The 18,691-nt window shown below is 39.8% G+C and overlaps 1 long non-coding RNA gene across 5 annotated transcripts in view; it reads left to right on the top strand.

Annotated features, from left to right (window-relative positions):
* The window catches only part of LOC113601073 (uncharacterized), a 93,098-nt gene extending 77,597 nt beyond the window's left edge, over nt 1-15,501 (top strand). The window contains exons 6-11 of one of the 5 annotated variants that reach the window (XR_008296098.1): nt 1,175-1,497; nt 1,643-5,856; nt 8,941-9,245; nt 11,614-11,771; nt 12,444-12,565; nt 13,574-15,501. This is a non-coding gene — a long non-coding RNA (uncharacterized LOC113601073). Of the gene's footprint in view, nt 1-1,174; nt 5,857-8,940; nt 9,246-11,613; nt 11,772-12,443; nt 12,566-13,573 lie in introns of all 5 variants that reach the window. The other 4 variants (XR_008296097.1, XR_008296095.1, XR_008296096.1 and 1 more) reach the window with 4 other exon arrangements.
* The last annotated feature ends 3,190 nt before the right edge of the window (nt 15,502-18,691 follow it).

Genomic DNA, 18,691 nt, shown 5'->3' with positions numbered 1-18,691 from the left:
GATGAACTATATGCATTCTGTTTTTGCTTCTTTTGAGGCAAAAAAAAAAAAAATCCCATAGTAGAAATGCCTGTCAGATGCTGGGGAGGGAATAACAAGGTAACAAGAGTTTATCTCCTTGAGGTCTTTGTCTTTGACAGTAGAAAAACTTTTTTTTTTTTTTTTTTTTTTTTTAGCTGTGCCCTGTGTGTGCCATTATGAAATTACTCCATTTCACTGGTTTAAATTGACTCGGCAGAGCTGGGAGAGAAAAACAAGTCATTAGAATCAGAACATAGAAAGTCTGACTTTCTTTAAACATATGTATATTTCTCTAGTTCAGGACAAACTTTGACTTGTTACTGAGCGTCACAAATTAAAAATTCATTTTAGAATTGTTGATAATAAAAGTTCAATATTGTGGTGTCTTTCAACTGAGAGCTCCCAAAGCTAGGATAGGGTATTGAGCATCTGATACTTAAATATCAGCTTTACAGGAGAAAAATAGCTTTTCTCTAAATTGTTTGAATAATTGATAAATCAGTAGAGAATCACAGATAATCAAGAATTGACTGAACGAGAACCAGAGATTCCATCTTACCCGTTCCTTTCTTAGGTGCAGAGAGATGAAAAACTGGCTCTGAAAGATCTCTGAGAACGAGTCCTCAATCCAGCTTGTTGTTTGAATCAATTATTCAATAACACTCAAAGCCAGAAAATGTCTGAATCCAATGCCTTCTGCTGTTGCCTAATGAATCCAGTGCTTTTGGCCTTACACATGGCTTCGATTCCATTCTTCCGTGACTCTGTACTCTGTGTGGGAGCCTCACACACCCAAAGACAATAATTAAACCTCCCCAGAGCTTTCTCCTGCACTTGCATCCTCTCGGTGGCGATATTTGGCGGAATCTTCTCAAAATTCTCCATTTCAGGCCCTGATGGAGGGCAGTGCGTCTTGATAAGGTCTTGACTAGCACTGATTCATATGGAGAAAGTGACTGCCTTTGTACATTCTAATATTTGAATTGTTTTGTAAACATTAGGGCCTCCCGTTATTAACTCACTGCTAGTTTATTACTCACTGTGAGCTTCTGATCATTTGATCCCTGCTCATATTTAGTCATTTACTTTCCAGCTTGTATTTTTTGCATTCTGAAACTCTGTATTAGTTTCTCTCCTCTTCTTCACTCAACAGGGTCACTCGGAAGGGGGATCATAGCCTTTGCTGTGTTGGAAAGTGCTATGATCTGAATGTTTGTGTCTCCCCCAAGTTCACATGTTGGACTCCTAATGCCCAATGTGATGGTGTTAGGAGGTGGGCCGTTTTGGGGGTGATTAGGTTGTGGAGGGCCCTCCTGAAGAGGATAAGTGACCTTATAAAAGAGACGCCCTCACAGGGCTTTCTAGCCCCTTCTGTCAGATGAGGACACAGCAAAAAGTGTGCAACTCAGAAGAAAGCTCTCACTCGACGATACTGACACTTTGACTTTGGACCTCCAGCCTCCAGAACTGTAAGAAGTAAATTTTTGTTGTTTCTAAGCGACCCAACCTGCGGTATTTTGTTATACCAATCCAATGGACTAAGACAGAAGGAATTGATGGGTTGGCAGAATTTTCATAATTTTGCTGTGTAATCTTTCTGTTATTCACAAACACAATATAGGAATTAAAAGGGCTGGAAGAGTGCCAGAAACCACTGAAGACGTTGAAGGTGGTGAGGAGGAAGCCTTACTATTGCAGCAGCAATGAAGGCCAGCCTGTCCGCGGGGAGTCTGCAAGCGTGAGCAAAAGCGGAGGTTCTCTTGGTGATGGAAGAACTTGGGTTTCTGAATGCTTATGGTAGACGGATTTAAGGCAGATTAACTAACTGGGGGGTTCACTGGTTCCCTTGCCCCTTATATTGTCAGAAACTTTCTAAATTTATAATTTCTGTGATTACGAATTCAGTTCTAACTTAAGGCCCAGATGTAGGACTGTGTAGAATATATTCACCAAGAAAGTCCACTTGCAATATTGAGACTAAATGATATTTATGATATTTCTTTAATTTATCTGGAAAAACTACATGCTACCTCTTAAATATAAATGCTCTGTTAATCTGAGAAGTAGAATGTTTTGAAAATTTGCAAAAAATATTTTGTGTGAGGTTGTAAGTAATAGTTATGTAACACTGAGGTATTTTCATAAACTGGTCCCTTCATAACCAAAGACTGAGTGTGCTGCCTGATATATGTGGAGATGATACTGTTGGGTTAAAGATAATCTAGAGTTTAGGCTTTCAGGTAATGGATTTATCCTGATCTACTTATGTTCTCTTATTTGGGAGAGTGTATTTATACCCAAAAAACCTAATGCATGGGAATGAAATTTAAAAGTATATAGGGTCTTTTGCACTTAAAATTCTATTAGAAGACTTTTGATTTACATCTCATTTATGAGGATCCCTGGGTTTATCACCTGATTGGGCACATTAAAAAAAAGTATACACACACACACACACACACACACACACACACACACACATACACACCACATTTACAAATCTATAAATGTCATATATTTTGGTAACAGCAGGTGGTCTGATGTATGGCACAGTAGCAAATGTTGAAAAGGCCATGCCATGCTTTTGTGTGTGATGGCCCAGAGCAAGATGACCCAGTTTTGATTTTCACCACGGTTGTCAAAACTGTGTGATGAGTGAATTTGTACTGAGCTTTTTCCATCTTTCTTTTCTGAATCCCTTCCCTTCATCAGCTGAAACTTGTGGTCCTCAGTGCTTAGTATTCTCAAGCTGTTTATTGGTTGCTTAGAATCTTCTACTGTGGCATTACCACTTGGCCTGTCTTTCTTCCCTGAACCCTGTGTGCCACTCTTTACCTTTGACCCATCCCAATGCATCTTCCCTATGTGTTTCATTTTCAGTATTGTTGGGGAGAATGATTTCGGTATTGATGGGGAGAATGAATGTGATTCAAAAAAAAATGTGAGCCATCAAATTCTTTACTTACAGTGATTACTATTATAGGAGTTTACATTATCTTGCAGGATTGGAGGGGGAGATATTTGGGGACTAGAGAGTGATTTGGATTTGTGTATGTCATGCCTGTAAATCCAAATACTTCCTTAATCTGGCTAACTCAGAAGAATGGCTAGGAGTAAAGCAGGAAGGACAGTAGATTTCCTGGAGCTCATGATGCTCCCTCCTCAAATGGTGCTTTTCAAAAACATTTTAAATGCAGTATCACTGACATGGTGATTTTTAACAGTGTAGTTAAAAGACTTTAGAGAAAGCAAAGTAATAAAGAAGGAAGTAACCAGGCTTCAGAGGGTCAATGTTCTTGCTTTGTGAGTTTCACCCCACCTGGCCTCACCTTGATGCTGGCTCCACCTGGCGTTAGGACCTGAGATTGACTCCGGACTGTGTCCATCCAACTGATTATGAGTTTGAGTCTGAGTTGTTTGGGGGAAGCCTCTTGTAGTTTCTAGAACATTCACTTCTGGCATTTGTCAGCTCTAGGGGAAAATTTATTGCCTAGGAAAAGCTAACTTTTAATACACATGTATTGGCCGAATTTGATCTCTATTGACAGAAGAGAGACATTTTTAGGCATCATGTTGCTGAGGAATTATTTATTTTGAAAGGAAGTCAGGGTCTTTGGATAATTCTGGATCTGGAGACTTATTTAACACATTTTTAAAAAAATTAATGTTTATTTTTAAGAGATGGAGAGACAGAGTGTGAGTGGGAAAGGGGCAGAGAGAGAGAGAGAGAGATACAGAATCTGAAGTAGGCTCCAGGCTCTGAGCTGTCAGCACAGAGCCCAATGCGGGGCTCGAATCCACCAGCCGTGAGATCATGACCTGAGCCAAAGTCAGACGCTTAACCAACTGAGCCACCCAAGCACCCCTATTTAACACATTTTAATTGAGGACCTGTTTAGTTAATGTCCTAAAGATAGAGCTGAGCCAAAGACACATGGACATTTAAGGAGCTCACACACTAGTGTCACAAAAGCCTTTTGTAGAATTTAAATCACTATACAAATTAGTTATTGGTTGTAATTTACTATAAATACTTATTCAATAAATATTGAGCAAGTATCTGCTATATTCTAAGCCCCGTGCTTGGTGCTGGGAATACTGGAGAATATAAGGTGCATAAAATATAGTCTTTATCCTTGAGGAATTTATAGCTTGAGATAGAGTTACTGAAACAAATAGCCAAAATGTCAGGAATTACATAATGTCAAGAATGAAACTCCATAAGAGAGGCAGGTACAAAGCACTTCAGGTCCATAAGAATGGTTCTTAGTGCTAACTACCTGTGAAGGTCTCAGCAGGCCTCTCCTGAGAAGATGGTATTTGATTTGGATTTGAAGGATGAGAGGAAATCTGTAAAATGGAAGACAATGTGGATAGACCGTACTTGTAGAAAATTTAGAGTGAAGAAATCCAAGGTAGAGGGTAATAGGTTCTTGTTACTAATTCTGATGAGTATGTGTGTGCTTGTGTGTGGGTGGTGATGGGAGGTTTCCCCACACCAATAAGCAGTTCTTGGACACCAGCTAGGTATCCTACAATTCAACTCACTCCTAACCCTACCTATCTAGAGACAACATCAGATCCCACAGGTGAAGAGTTCAGTCCTACAGGACTGCCCCCTCCTCCCCACCACCACTTCAGATGCAGGTATCAAATTCAGGTTGTCACTTGTGCTTTTGATCTACCAACCAGCTACAGATTGGAGGTTCCCACAACCCCCTCCTGGGCTATGATACATTTGCTACAGTGGTTCACAGAACTCAGGAAGCCCATTTACTCACCAGATTCCTGGTTTATTATGAAACCATAATTTCTGTTATGGTTTCCATAACAGAAGGAAGGAAGGAAGGAAGGAAGGAAGGAAGGAAGGAAGGAATGCAGGGGCAAGGTGTGGGGAAAGAACGTGGAGCTTCCAAGCCCTCTTCCATTTCACAACTCTCCCAGCACCTGCATTGGCCATTGGTGATCGATCTCAATCTCTAGTCCCTTTCTCCTCCCCGGGGGCCAGGGGAGGGCGATGGAAAGCTCCAACCCTCTTATCAAATGCTTGGTTCTTTTGGCAACCCCCAGTTTTAGGTGAGGTCCAAAAGTTACATCTTTAACATAACAAAGGACACTTTTGTTGTTTTCTTCACTTGGAAATTCTGGGTGTTAGGAGCTCTGTGCCAGAAAGGGCAACGAAGACCAAATATATATTTCTTACTATAAATTCCAATATCAAGGGGGAAATTTCCAAGGTCTGAAATGTTGTGAATTTGTTCATGTACAAGGGCATATGAGATTAACTTTGCACATGAGACACAGCTAGCTAACTACATGACTTTTCTCTAGTTAACACAATGGGTTCATTCTCTTCCTTCATATTTGGGCTAATTCTGGTCATAACACCTTGGCCTTCATGGGTAGATTGTTTATTCTGTTTATTGGAATTTCAACAATATCTTTGCATTTGCATAAAATGTCTCTTTTAAAATGTATTAACAGATCAAATGTAGTATGGCAATAATGTGTATTAAATAATGTATAGTAAAATGAACAAAATAGAAAATATTTATGTTAATATAATCTGAAATTATCTCTGTAGAAGATAGATACTATCACTTAGTCAAGTTTTCAAAATGCCCAAGATGTATGAATACTCATATGCCCTTCAGTATTGTCGTTTTATCTCTGTATTATCTTTTTAAAAACCAGTTTCTGAAACCCTCAGCTAAATTCTTTTTCTATGCTGTTGTTCCTTGGAGGTCTGGATATAGAAGTCCAAGGGCACATTTGGCTCAGAGAATTGGACAGAAATCCCATGCACTGGCACGTTGACGCACCACCCCGTTGAAAGTATGTTGAATCGGCAAATGTGAATTCGAGTTATAGCAGAGAAATGTCTGCAGAGATTTGCAATCTATTTTGATGGCCCTGAATGTCACATTTCCTTCCCTTCAGAAAAAAATGATCCTGTCATTCAACACCTGTAAAATTCAGGTCTTTTAACATGCTATGATCTTATGACTTGTACCTGGCACGGTGGCAGTTTTCTATTTCTTTTCTTAAGCTACAGTCTCTACCCCTCATTTCTTCAAACTTACAACCTATGAATCTCTGTCATTGATATTCTCTCCTCATAACCCTCTTCTTCTTTATTCTGATCCTATCATTCCAGGACTCCTTTACTTACAGTTTGCCCCATAAAATACCCTAATTTCTCTTCATCCATATTTTTCCATTCATTTCCCTTTCTTTCTCATGGTTTTATAGACCCTGAACTCCTCTGCTTTCTCATCATTCACTAATTAGCATGTCTCCATGGTAACAGACAGTTGCAGAGCGGGAATCATTCTCTGTACCAGCTACTGCTGAGTAACCTCTGGGCCTAGCAAGGAGGGGCCTTGACCTGATTAAGATAGGAAGACTTTTCACTTCTTGGCAGGAGAGGATCCATACATTTCAGAGAAGGCCCTGTTTCCTAGGGGAAGGAATAAGTCAATTTGGTTGAAAAGGAGTGTATACTTGGACTGAGGCATGCAAAATCAAAGTATGAAATAAACTAAGAAAATACTAAAGAAGAGGTAGGAAAAATATCTAACGCTGATGCTCTGCTCCTGGTGTGTAAGGATTAGCAGTACTTTGATCTGGAAGATGCTATGAAGCAAATGCTAGCAAATACTTGGTAGCATTTACCTTCTACTTTTACATGTGGAATTCAGTAAGTGTGTGCCATGGGGGTGAGTCAAATAGAGAAAAACCCTACTTCCAGTGTTATGAGGTTTATTTATCATTATTTAAAATTTTATGTTCACTCTTTTAAGCTATCAACCCATAATCATATACTTACTAAGCAACTAGAATGGTATTAATTATTAAAGAAGTTTACTGTTGCATTTTTAAATAACTTACATGGCATTGTATAGTGCATATAAGAACACTTTTCCTGTATATTTTCCTATGATTTAGAGGCTAGGAAAGATATTATTACTCATAATTTATTGAGCACCTATTATGTTTTTGACACTGAACTATGTGGTTTGCGTGTATTGTCTTTGAACTTTGTGACAGATTTTCAAGATAAGAAACTATTATTTCAAGTTTGTATATGAAGAAATTGAGACTCACAGAGGTTAATTATGTCCCCAAGGTCAAAAGCTAGACAGAGCCTGGCATGGGACTCCTGGATACCTGAAACCAAGTCTGTGTGCAGATACACATTACCTGTACATTCCTATACGAAGGCGTTTCATTAGTAGAACGCTGTATGGGCACAAAGTGTAGACTCCTATTTTCACAGGAAAACTTTCATCAGTAAGAAGGAGAGGCCGAAGTTTGAGGTCTCCTGTGTTGGAAGCTATAGTAGCTGAGAGGTTGAGGACCCGAAGTAGCAGATGATTTTACTGGTGTCAGGGCATGAAATGTTTTAGCAACATGTGGAAACTACAAGAGCAGGAATTTATCACTTAAGAGCTTGCTGGTCGTGTTGCAAGCTTGTGTAAACTGGCTGTAAGCATTTTGTCCCCTGACCTATGAACCTGGGCCTGGCATTGTTATCCCAAGAACTCTGCTCTTAATGGCAAGTGGGGATGAGAACTGGAAGAGTGCTAAGCAAGCCATCACGCTCCTCTCTCCTCCGTGTCTCTGATGGAAGCATCCCTTTTCCAAATTTGAATGAGAGGTTACCAGTTTGTGTATTGCATTCTGGCGAGTGAAGGTCAACTTACGTCTCAAATTTGATTGGAACTGGGGAAAACTATACCCTTCATTCAGCTTACGAACACAATGTCTGACATCTAAGGGGGAAAATGTATTTGTTGATTGTCTTCTGTATGCCAGTTACTGTGCAAAGTGCTTTTGTATGCAGTTGGTGGTGGCCGTTGAGGGTGCATCTCTCTGATCACCTTTCCCAGGGAGTGTAACTGTCTGGCCCCAGCTGCTGTGGTCTGAAATCTGTCATTAGTTTTGTATAGAGGCCGAGAGGGTCTGGTCACTAATTCCAATGTATGCGTGGGGGAGGGTTTCTCCACATCACCAAGCAATTCTTAGATACCAGCTGGGCATCCTACAATTCAACTAAATTCTGACGTGGAGATGGTGTCAGATCCCACAGGTTAAGGACTCTGTCCGGCAAGAGTGTCCCCACGGCTCCCACTCTAGACACTAGTCATAAGCCCAGGTTGTTACCTGCACTTCTGACCAACGGGCTATAATCAGAGGTTCCAATGACTGCCTCTTTGGGTTTGATTAATTTGTTAGAGGGGCTCACAGAACTCAGAGAAACATTTTACTTACTAGGTCATTGGTTTATTATAAACAGAAATAACTCAGGAGCAGACAGATGGAAGAAATGCAGGGCTACGTATGGTTGAAGGACACTCCGGTGAAGGACACTCTCCCCAAGTCTCCAAGTGTTTATCAACCCAGGAGCTGTCTGAACCCTGTCCTTTTGGGGTTTTAATGGAGTTTCATTTCATAGGCATAATTGATGAGATCATTGGCCATTGGTGATTGATCTCAATCTCCAGTCACCTTCTCTTCCCTGGGGGGTGTGGGACTGAAAGTTCCAAACTTCTAATCATGGGGTTGGTTGGGACCCTGCCCCCAACCTTAGGTGACCCAGGGACATTCCAAAAGCCTCTCCATTAACGTAACAAAAGACACCTTTATGGAATTGCTTAGGAAATTCCAAGGGTTTTAGGAGTTTTGTGCCAGAAACAGGGACAAAGAGCAAATATATATTTCTTTTTATAAATTACAGTATCACAAGGCCACTCTCCTCAAGGGCTGCCCCTAGCCAACAACTAGGCACGGAAGGGCAGCCAAGGCAGCTCTGTTGCTGGGAGATAGAGAGTTCTCCTCATCGGCTTTGCTGCACTTTCTTAGAGCTACCATCAAAATTCTTCCACTCACTTGTCCTTTCCACCCTCTCCTTGACAGGGGCCGAACTGCCGTTGGGTCTGACGCCTCTCCCAGCCTCCACCTGTTCTCGCCTCACTTTACCTCACAGATGTGTCCCCTGATGAACTTCCCTGACGCCTGCTTCTCGGAGGACCTGTATCGACACGTTGTCTAATTCAGTCTCCCCAAACTTAGGAGCTATTGATGACTATAAGAAATTGAGCCTCGGGGATTTTGAAGTATGCATTCAGGTCACCCTGCCAGTGAGTGGCAGTCTTCCAACCCATCTCCGTCTCTTGACTCGTCTCATTGTGCCACACTGTCTAGGACAGCTTACTGTACATGTATGTTTCTTCTTTATGTGCTACTTTGCCAGTTGACAAGTTCTATGGTAGAAAAAGGAATAGGTAAAGATTAGCCTACAGCTCTCTGCCAAAAGGGAAAACAAAAAAACGAAAAAAAAAAGATCTGGAAGGCAAGTTGTTAATATAAAACGTTCACCCTTTTTCTAGAGGAACTTACAATTTAAGCTTCCCTGTACGTGTCACTGACAGGGAGCTGTCTGGCTACATGAATATGTTGTTTTTCTTTTTTTTTTTCTCCCTACACCCCTTTTTAGGTAATTCAGAGCTGCAAGTGCTGAATCTATTTTTCAGAGATAACATGCGAATTTGTGACATTCCCTGTGGAGTTTGAGGTCTGGGAACCTAGGAAGAGATCACAACAAAACACAAGCATTGCTTCCAAGTGCTAGAGTGATTATTGTCTGGAAGTCTTAGCGTTATTTAAAAGGCAGCTTCTTCTCATTTGGATCAGGCAACGGTGTGTTTTCTGAAGGCGAGAAGGCCTTTCTATAAAAGCCAGTACAGAGTGGGGCTGCAGGCTGCTTGTGTTGCAGCAGAGGCCAGCGGCAAAAGCCACGGTAGCCGCTTCAGGGAAGCACCAGCAAGTGGAACCGATGCCTAATGAATGGAGGGCCCAGTGGGGAAGTGAAGAAAACAAAGGGAGACTTTTTTTTTTTCCCTCATTTCCCCCACCCCCACCCACCACTTTTTTATTCCAGGAAAGAAAAGTAGTTTACCGCGATTCATTCCCACACCTGGTGAAGGTTCAAGAGGACAGGGAGCCTGAGGACCTTCACCTGAATGGCTTCTTGAAAGATGCTGTGTTCAGATCTTTGGTGCTAGAAGAACACCGACTCGTCTCCCTCTTTGCTTTGCAGGGCCTCCTTTCATGTGATTTAGAAAATGTATTCTTCTCAGAGCTATGCCACCGGTCTTGTGCTCCTGCTACCCATCCGTTCTCTCTATTTCTCTGGTCGGGGCCCCAAGCAAGAGCAGGCACCTCGATCACTGAGTCATTTCCTCAGATGAGTCTACTGCAGAATCTTAGCTCTTGGATGGAGGCCCCCATTGTTGGTCTTCTGCCTCAACATTCCTTTTAACTGAATGGTGTCCCGCTTGCCTCTCCAGTTCGTCTCTCGTGGCTTCTTCACACCAAAACAAAAGTGCTTTCTGTTCTAGAAGCTTCCATTTTCCCTATGCCACATGCCTTTGCCCACGCTGTTTCTTCCACCAGTAGCGTCCTGTGCCCCTTGCTAACTCCCTTGCTCTCTGCCCATTTGGTGCGTGTTTAATTCCAGGAAGACGGCGTTCAAGTGAAACCTCCGCGAAGCCTTCCATGACATCTCCAAACTCGATTAGTTACTTCATTCTCTGCATGTGACAGTAATTTTGTTTAGCGGAAATTAATTTTGCTTCTCTGTGAAGATACAGATTCACATTCAGTAGATTTTCTGAGTGACTACTAAGTGCCTGGCACTGGAATGATCACTTTCACATACTGCACTTTTCGAATTTCTTTTTGGTGAAGAGACCAGAGAACATGAGCCTTTTGGATTGAGATGCACTAGTATGGTATTGTGAAATTACCCCTGACTCTTCAGAAGAAGGAATGGGTATACATATGAGGGGCATTTTTAGTCACTTCTAATTTGATAAAAAAAACAACACAACAAAATCTTTGTTGTTCGAGGTCTCTGACTTCCCCAGAAGTTTTGGGGAAAATCGTGAACCCCGCTTCCAGTGACCCTCTGCCACACGAGGACACATATTAATGATCTCTGTAGGTCTCTTTGGAAGGTGCATTATGTTATCACACTTGCCGTGAGCTCTGGGGGCCTCCAGACTCCCTGAGTGGCAGTAGGCATAGGCCCTGCCCCGTCCCACTCTGCATGGCCACCTGAGCCATGAGCAACCCAATCTCAGTCACTCCTTCTTGTAAGGTTGTAAGTAACAGCCAGCATATCTGCAGAATGCAACAAGTACCACTGTTTAATGTGTATAGGATTTTTGACATGCTAATTACATCCTGCTCCAAGCCATGAGGCGTAGGTGATCAGCTCCGTGAAACAATCAACAGTCGGAAAAATAGCTTTTATTTTTCACAGAGATGACTGTGAAAAAACATGTTTTGCTGTTGATAACTCTGCTTTTAGTTGAAAACACAGAGCACAGGCTGGTAAACTATAGCCTATGAGTGAGCCCATTCTGTTGTTTCTTTTCACACGTAAAGGTTTATTGGAACACAGCCAGGCCATGTGCTTACATATTGCCCGTGACTGCTTTCACATTATAAACACAGAGTTGAGTGGTTGCAGAGAGGTTGGATAACCCACAGAGACTAAACTACTCACTGCTTCGTCCTTTGCAGAAAAAGTGTGCCGATCCCTGACATGGCAATGCAAAGTTCTTCCAGAAACCATCAAGGCAAACTCTCCAACAGCAAGTCCTTACCAAAAGCCTGATTGCAAGAATATTTTTCTCTCAGATCTTAGTATCAAGAAAGTTGGGCTTGCTCTTGAGCCACTGGTGAGTTTGTAATCTTCTGGGCTCTCTGAGTTCTGGAATGGACAGTGTCTTTCTTTCAGTTTTGGCTATGAGCACTTCCTGAACCAAGATTGCCCACCTTCTCTGTAGGTCGTATCGATCTCTACTCACTTTCAGCTTGACCTCTCTTAAATCCTCTTGGCTCTGATTACCTGTTAATTTTCACCTGATAGTCTTTATGGACATAATTGGTGGCAAAAGATTAGGTCTAAATAAATATGTAAGTATGTACATAAATACGAGGTACTTTTTGCACATCCATAGTCTGTTGTCTAGAATGAGCTGCTGATCTATTTCTACTTCCTGGATCAAAAACTCTGAGGATACTGGCCATGTCACAGGGTGCTTTGCACATAGAACATACCCAATAAATGTGTGGATTTTTTGTTGGCTCATTTTTGGTTTGTTTTGTTTATTTCAAAGCAAGCTAGTTTAGAAAACGTTTCAAAGATCAGCGTATTTTCAACTTAAATTAATTGGCTGCTGTTGGTATAAATAATAGTCTCTGCAAGATGCTAATGTTGATTCTTTGGTTGAAAAGTTGACTTATTTTCATGCTTTTATTAATAAAAAAAGACAGTAATTGTTACTATTTATTAAATGGCTAGCATTATCTGATGCATCAATGTACATTGTTGAACTTATCTCTCCTAGCAGTGTGCAGTAGTCCTCGACGTTCCCACTCGATCAGATTGTGAAATAAGACTCAGACACCACTCGTTGCTTGGAGGGAATGTACGGGGCTCTGACCACTGAGGCCTGCAGGAGTCTGGCAGGTGATGTCGGTATACGAAGTGGGTGCGTGTACACTGTGGAGTGGTGGGGACCTGTAAGCACGTGTTTGGCCGAAGTGGCAGCTGACTCTCAGCCCCAGCTAACTGGGGCTCAAATATCAGCTCACTGTTGCACGCGTTTCCAGTTGTTCAGAAACCAGAAATCCAGATTTTCAGTGAGATGTTTTCATTTTAAAAGCATTGCTCAGGCATAATGAAACGTGCTGTGGATCAGGTCTGGCACCTGCACCACATGTCTTCAGACTCTTGGTAAAGACCTCGGGGGTTGGGGCAAACTTCTCACCTGTGAATCTGGATTCTGGACATTCTGATTGGCAACATAACCTCCCTAAGCCTCAGTTTCCATCAAATGATGCTAACAATAGTACTGATTTATACCTAACAAGTCCAGGGCACTTAAATGCCAGTGTCAGACATACTGCAACAATCAGAATGTTGATTCCAGTTGTATTTTGACTTCCTGATAGATTTTGGTGAAGCATTTAGCCCATGCCTGTCATGTTGAATATAACTGTGAAATGGTTACATACTTACAATTATGGCATAAGGACACGTAGCTAGTAATTTCCTATCTAGGATCTGTAACCAGGTCTTCATGGTGGCAAAGCCACATTCTTTTCTTTTGGTGCAGTCCTGATTCTCATAACTCAGTATTTTGTTACTCTAATTTTCCAGTTGTTTATCACAATAGACACAGACCAACAACTTGGGAGCAAAGAGTTTCTTCATTTCACTAGTAGACCTATTGATGCTGTCTTGTAAATGAGCAAGCATAGCTGTAGGCATCAAAGATGACAAGAAATATCGAATAGAAGGAAGGGTTTTACTGGGGTGAAAGGGGTACATAGACAAACATGCAGTTCAGCTGATAAATACCTCTTTACTGGTATCGTCGCATCAAACCAGTATTTTTACTAAGGGAAATGATTAGTATAGTAATGTAACATTTTCCCTAATAAGACCTTTTTTTTTTTTTTTTTTTTTTAATAGGAAACTACATACACTACCTGCAGGGTTATTTTGTCCTTAAAGATTTGGGTAAAATACTAGCATATTTTGGCATATAGCGGCAGCACCGAACAAAGGACTGGATTTGGAAATGGAAGTCACAGATTCTACTCTCAGCTCTGCATGTAAATAACCATGTGATTTTAGGCAAATCACTCCTTGTATGATGATTAGAGGTTATAAACCTAAACTACCAAGAGTGAGAATATTTGTGGGAGTTCTTTGTTTCTAGATAAAAGTACAGTATTATCACTAGAGTTATTTATATATGTGATGATAGTGACATAGAGCACACATGAAATCATAGACACTTCTCTACTAGGGAATTAAATAGTGTTAGTAGCTTCAATAACAGAAAGAGGCACTTTCAATTGTATTCCTTTTGATTTGGGCCTCATAGAAATAGATAAGTTGAGGTGTTTAATGTCTTTTTTCTTTATTTGTTTTTTGTTCTACCCTGAGAAGCAATTTTGCTCACAGCAAAGAGAATAAAAATGAAGGACTTGAGGAGAGAACAAGAAGTTTGGAATAAGTAATATAAGGAATGTACAGTGGAGATGCTTGGTGTACATGTGTGAAATGTTAAGTAGACTGAAAACCCCAGTTGTGTGTAATGTACACGGATTAATTAGCATATTTCATTTTTTTCATTATTATTACTATTTTTTTGACAGTATCCAGTACTCTGGACACAGGAGCAGAGACATAAGCAATATGTATTCATACAAGACTCATTATTATCCAGAGGAATTCAGGAAAAGAAAAACAAGGTAAATATATCAAGGGTTTTGGAGATAGAATTATTTGCTTGATAAACAAGGTGTTTCAGGAATAATGGAAAAGGAAATGGGGAATGAAGGTCCAAAGGAGACTGATTTTCATAGAAAATGTCTATATACTTTAATAGTTATCTTTTGTGAGAATCTGTGAGTGTTAACCTCTTTTAGTCTCTGATGTCTGAAGAGGTCTGGTTATGACAGTTTATGTGGGTATAAAACTGCAGGCTTACTGATTTCCTCCTTAAAATTTAAGAAAACCATTGAATTCTGGCATATGTTTTTGCTGAGGGGGAAATACATTGTGTAATTGTTGTTCTTTGGTTGGTAGGTTGGTGTTTTCCTCTGGTAACTTTTACGATTTTATCCTTATCCTTGATATTCTTCAGCTTTCTCTCATGTGATGAGGCATGGAGTTATTTTATTTATGTTGGGACCCAGGTATCCCTTCAATTTTGGAAAATTCTTTACCGTATCCCTTTAAGTATTGTGTTTCTAACATATTTTTCTAAAGTTAGATATATGTTTAAGACTCTCATTCTATCCTCTATGACTTTTTGAAGGTTTTTGTTTCTTTTTTCTTTTAAAATTTTTTTTAACATTTATTTATTATTGAAAGACAGAGAGAGACGGAGCATGAGCGTGGGAGGGGCAGAGAGAGGGGGAGACTCAGAATCCGAAGCAGGCACCAGGTTCTGAGCTGTCAGCACAGAGCCCAATGCAGGGCTTGAACTCACAAACTGCAAGATCATGACCTGAGCTGAGGTCGGATGCTTAACCGACTGAACCACCCAGGCACCCCTGAAGGTTTTTGTTTCTGTTTCTTGTCCATGATGTATTAAAAGTAATTTCCACAATACCATCTTTCAATGAATTGTGACTTGTCTAGATATTATTTTGGTGTATGAAAATTCTTATTGCTCCATATACTTGCTAACACTTGGTATTAGTTGTTTTTAGCTTTAAGCATTTTGATAACTGTACCAAAGTGGTACCTCATTGTGAGGTTGGCACCTTTATATAAATCTATTGATTCTTTGGATATTCTTTTTTAAGAATACCTGTTCAAATGTCCTACGTCTTTTTCATTGGATTGTTTGTATGTTTCCCTAATTGATTTTTATGAGTTTATATATATTTCGGGTATAAACTTTTATTTGATTAAATTGTTGAAAATATTTTCTTTTACACTGTGGCTTACCTTTAAACACTCTTGACAGTGCTTTTTCTTTCTTCAATCAACAGAACTTCTTAATTTTAATATAGTTTAATTCATCATCCTTTTCTTTATTGACCTGCTTAAGAAATCTTTTCCTTCCCTAACATCACAAAATATCCTATGCCTAGTATTATTATTATTATTATTATTATTATTATTATTGTTGTCGTTGTTGTCAGCCATTCACATAAATATCTACAAACCATTTGGAATAGATTTTGTCTACAACATCATGTAGAGATAATTTTTCTCTCTGTGGATATTCAGTTATGCCAGTAACATTCATTAAAAGACTTCTTTTTCCACTGCTCTGCTGTGGCACCTTTATTATAGATCAGTGTTTATACATGCAGCAATCTGTTTCTGAGCTCTCTATTTTCTTCAGTTGTTCTATTTGTCCACCCTTTGTACTACCAGTATATCATCTTAATTTTATAGCTTTATAATAATCATTGATATCCAATGATATTTCCTCTTTATCTCAGTTATTCTTGGCCTTTTGCATTTTCAAACAGAAATTTAATAATACTTTTTCTCTTTAATTTTTTTATGTTTATTTATTTTCGAGAGAGAGAGAGAAACAGAACACAAGCAGGAGAGGGGCAGATAGAGAAGAAGACACAGAATCCGAAGCAGGCTCCAGGCTCTGAGCTATCAGCACAGAGCCCCAACACAGGGCTTGAACCCACAAACTGCGAGATCATGACCCCAGCTGAAGCTGGACGCTTAACCGACTGAGCCACCCAGGCACCCCGAAATTTAATACTACTTTTAAAATCAGCTTGTCAAGTTACACGCACACCCACAAAACTGTTCGGAGATTGAAATTACATTGGGTCTATAGATAATTTTAGGGAGAATTGATATCTTTATGATATTGACTATTCAGTTGATCAAGAATTATCCTATGGGCATTTAGATCTTTAAAATTCTTTCCAATGTTATTTTATAGTTTTCTGCTTAGAGATTTTTTAGTCTCTTATATTTATTTCTTTTTTTTTAAATTTATTTATTTATTTTGAGAGAGAGAGAGACAGAGAGAGAGAAAGACCACAAGTGGGGAAGGGCAGAGAGAGAGAGGGAGAGAAAGAATCCCAAGCAGGCTTTGTGCTGTCAGTGCAGAGCCTGACGCGGACTTGATCTTAAGAACCATGAGATCATGACCTGAGCCGAAACCAAGAATGGGACACTTAATGGACTGAGCAACACAAGCACCCCCTCTCATATTTATTTTTAGGTATTTGATATATTTTGATATTATTATAAATGATATTTTAAAAAATTTTATTTTTGTGTCTCTAGTGTATGTACATTCAAATGATTATTGTAATTAACCTTTATCCAGGAAATTCACTTCTTTTTTTTTTTTCAAAAATTTATTATGGAAATTTTCAAACATACAAAAAAATAGAATCGTGTCAAAAACCTCCATGTGTCCATTACTCAGCTTCAACAATTGTGATTAGCCTTTCAATCTCCTAACCTTGTATTTAATTACAATAATTTTCTACATATTCTTTTGAATTTTCTATATACATAATCATACTATTGGTAAATAATGACAATTTTATTTCTTCTTTCCCAAGATTATTTATCTACTTACTTTCCCTGCTCCTTAAGATATTGAGAAAAATTTTGAAAAGAAAAAATAGCTTTCTTACCATGTTTGTGAACCTGACCGGGCCTTTTTATTTTCATCAAATGGAGCTTAGGAAGGAGATTCTCGGGTATCTGAGTGTCACAGGGATCAGTGTTTTGACTAAGTTAAGACATGTTTATTCTTAAATATTTGCATAACTTGAGAAGTGCTAGTCATAACTATAACAGATTCACAACTGTTTTAAAAAAAATACCAAAAGCACATCAATATGTAGTTCCTGTGTTTACATGTACTTACATATTTAAACTTAATTCTTGGCATTTACAGGGACACCTGGGTGGCTCAGTCGGTTGAGTGTCTGACCTTGGCTCAGGTCATGATCTCACAGTTCATGAGTTTGAGCCCCGCGTTGGGCTCTGTGCTGACAGCCCAGAGCCTGGAGCCTGCTTCCGATTCTGTGTCTCCCTCTCCCCTGCTCATGCTCTGTCTCTCTCTCTCTCAAAAATAAATAAACATTAAAACAATTTTAAAAAATTCTTGGCATTTACTTTATGGTTACTAAAGTAATTTGAAAGTCTCATTGAAAAGATAAGGTATAACCACCTACAAACTGACATATTTATGTGTTCTAGAGTTTGTGAAAATGCCTTTAATTGGCTTATGCAGAGAATGAATTTCAACTCTGACAGTAACCTGCTTTTCAACACACTTTATAGTTCCTATCCGTAATAGGCAATAGCAAATGTAAAGAAATTTTTAACTGTGAGAATTGAATGCTAAAAAAATTAACAGTTTATTAGGTTGTATTTTATTTAACAACCTAGGAAGTTCATGGCCATTTGCAGTTTCAGCGTAATTTTCAGGTGCAATTGGGAATTTGGCATTCTCAATGGAGCTGTTAGTCTGGCAAACCTTGCAGGTGAAATAAATACATTTAATAACACATGTGAAGGGAACATTCTAAAACCAACTTTGATGGCTTCATTTTCTACAACTGAACTGGGTCACCCAACATGGCTCTTATTGTTCTGATGTTGGGGTACAGTCTTTTTTCATCATAAATTTATGACTGTCAGGAGACATGAGCTTGACATACATGGATCTCAGCCTTCATACCTCTGTCTGTTACGTTCTTATGAAATTCTTTTTCATTGCTCTAGCAACTTCGATAGTTTCTTGTCAGCCACTGCATTGGGTCCCTGTGTTCTTCCACAGCCCCTACCACAGGGACATCCCCCTCTCTTTGTTTTTAGTATACATTTTTTAAAGTTTATTTATTTATTTTGAGAGAGGGTGCGGAGAGAGAGAGAGAGAGATTGAGCAGGAGAGGGGCAGAGAGAGAGGGAGAGAGAGAATCCCAGGCAGGCTCCACACTGTCAGTGCAGAGCCCGAGGCAGGGCTCAAACTCATGAACCATGAGATCATGACATGAGCCGAAATCAAGAGTCAGATGCTTAATCGTCTGAGCCACCCAGGTGCCCTAGGCATCCCCTCTCTTTTACCCA

The sequence above is a fragment of the Acinonyx jubatus genome, chromosome A1, assembly GCF_027475565.1.
Source record: "Acinonyx jubatus isolate Ajub_Pintada_27869175 chromosome A1, VMU_Ajub_asm_v1.0, whole genome shotgun sequence".
NCBI lineage: Eukaryota > Metazoa > Chordata > Mammalia > Carnivora > Felidae > Acinonyx > Acinonyx jubatus.
This window is presented reverse-complemented; position numbering and strand designations above follow the sequence as displayed.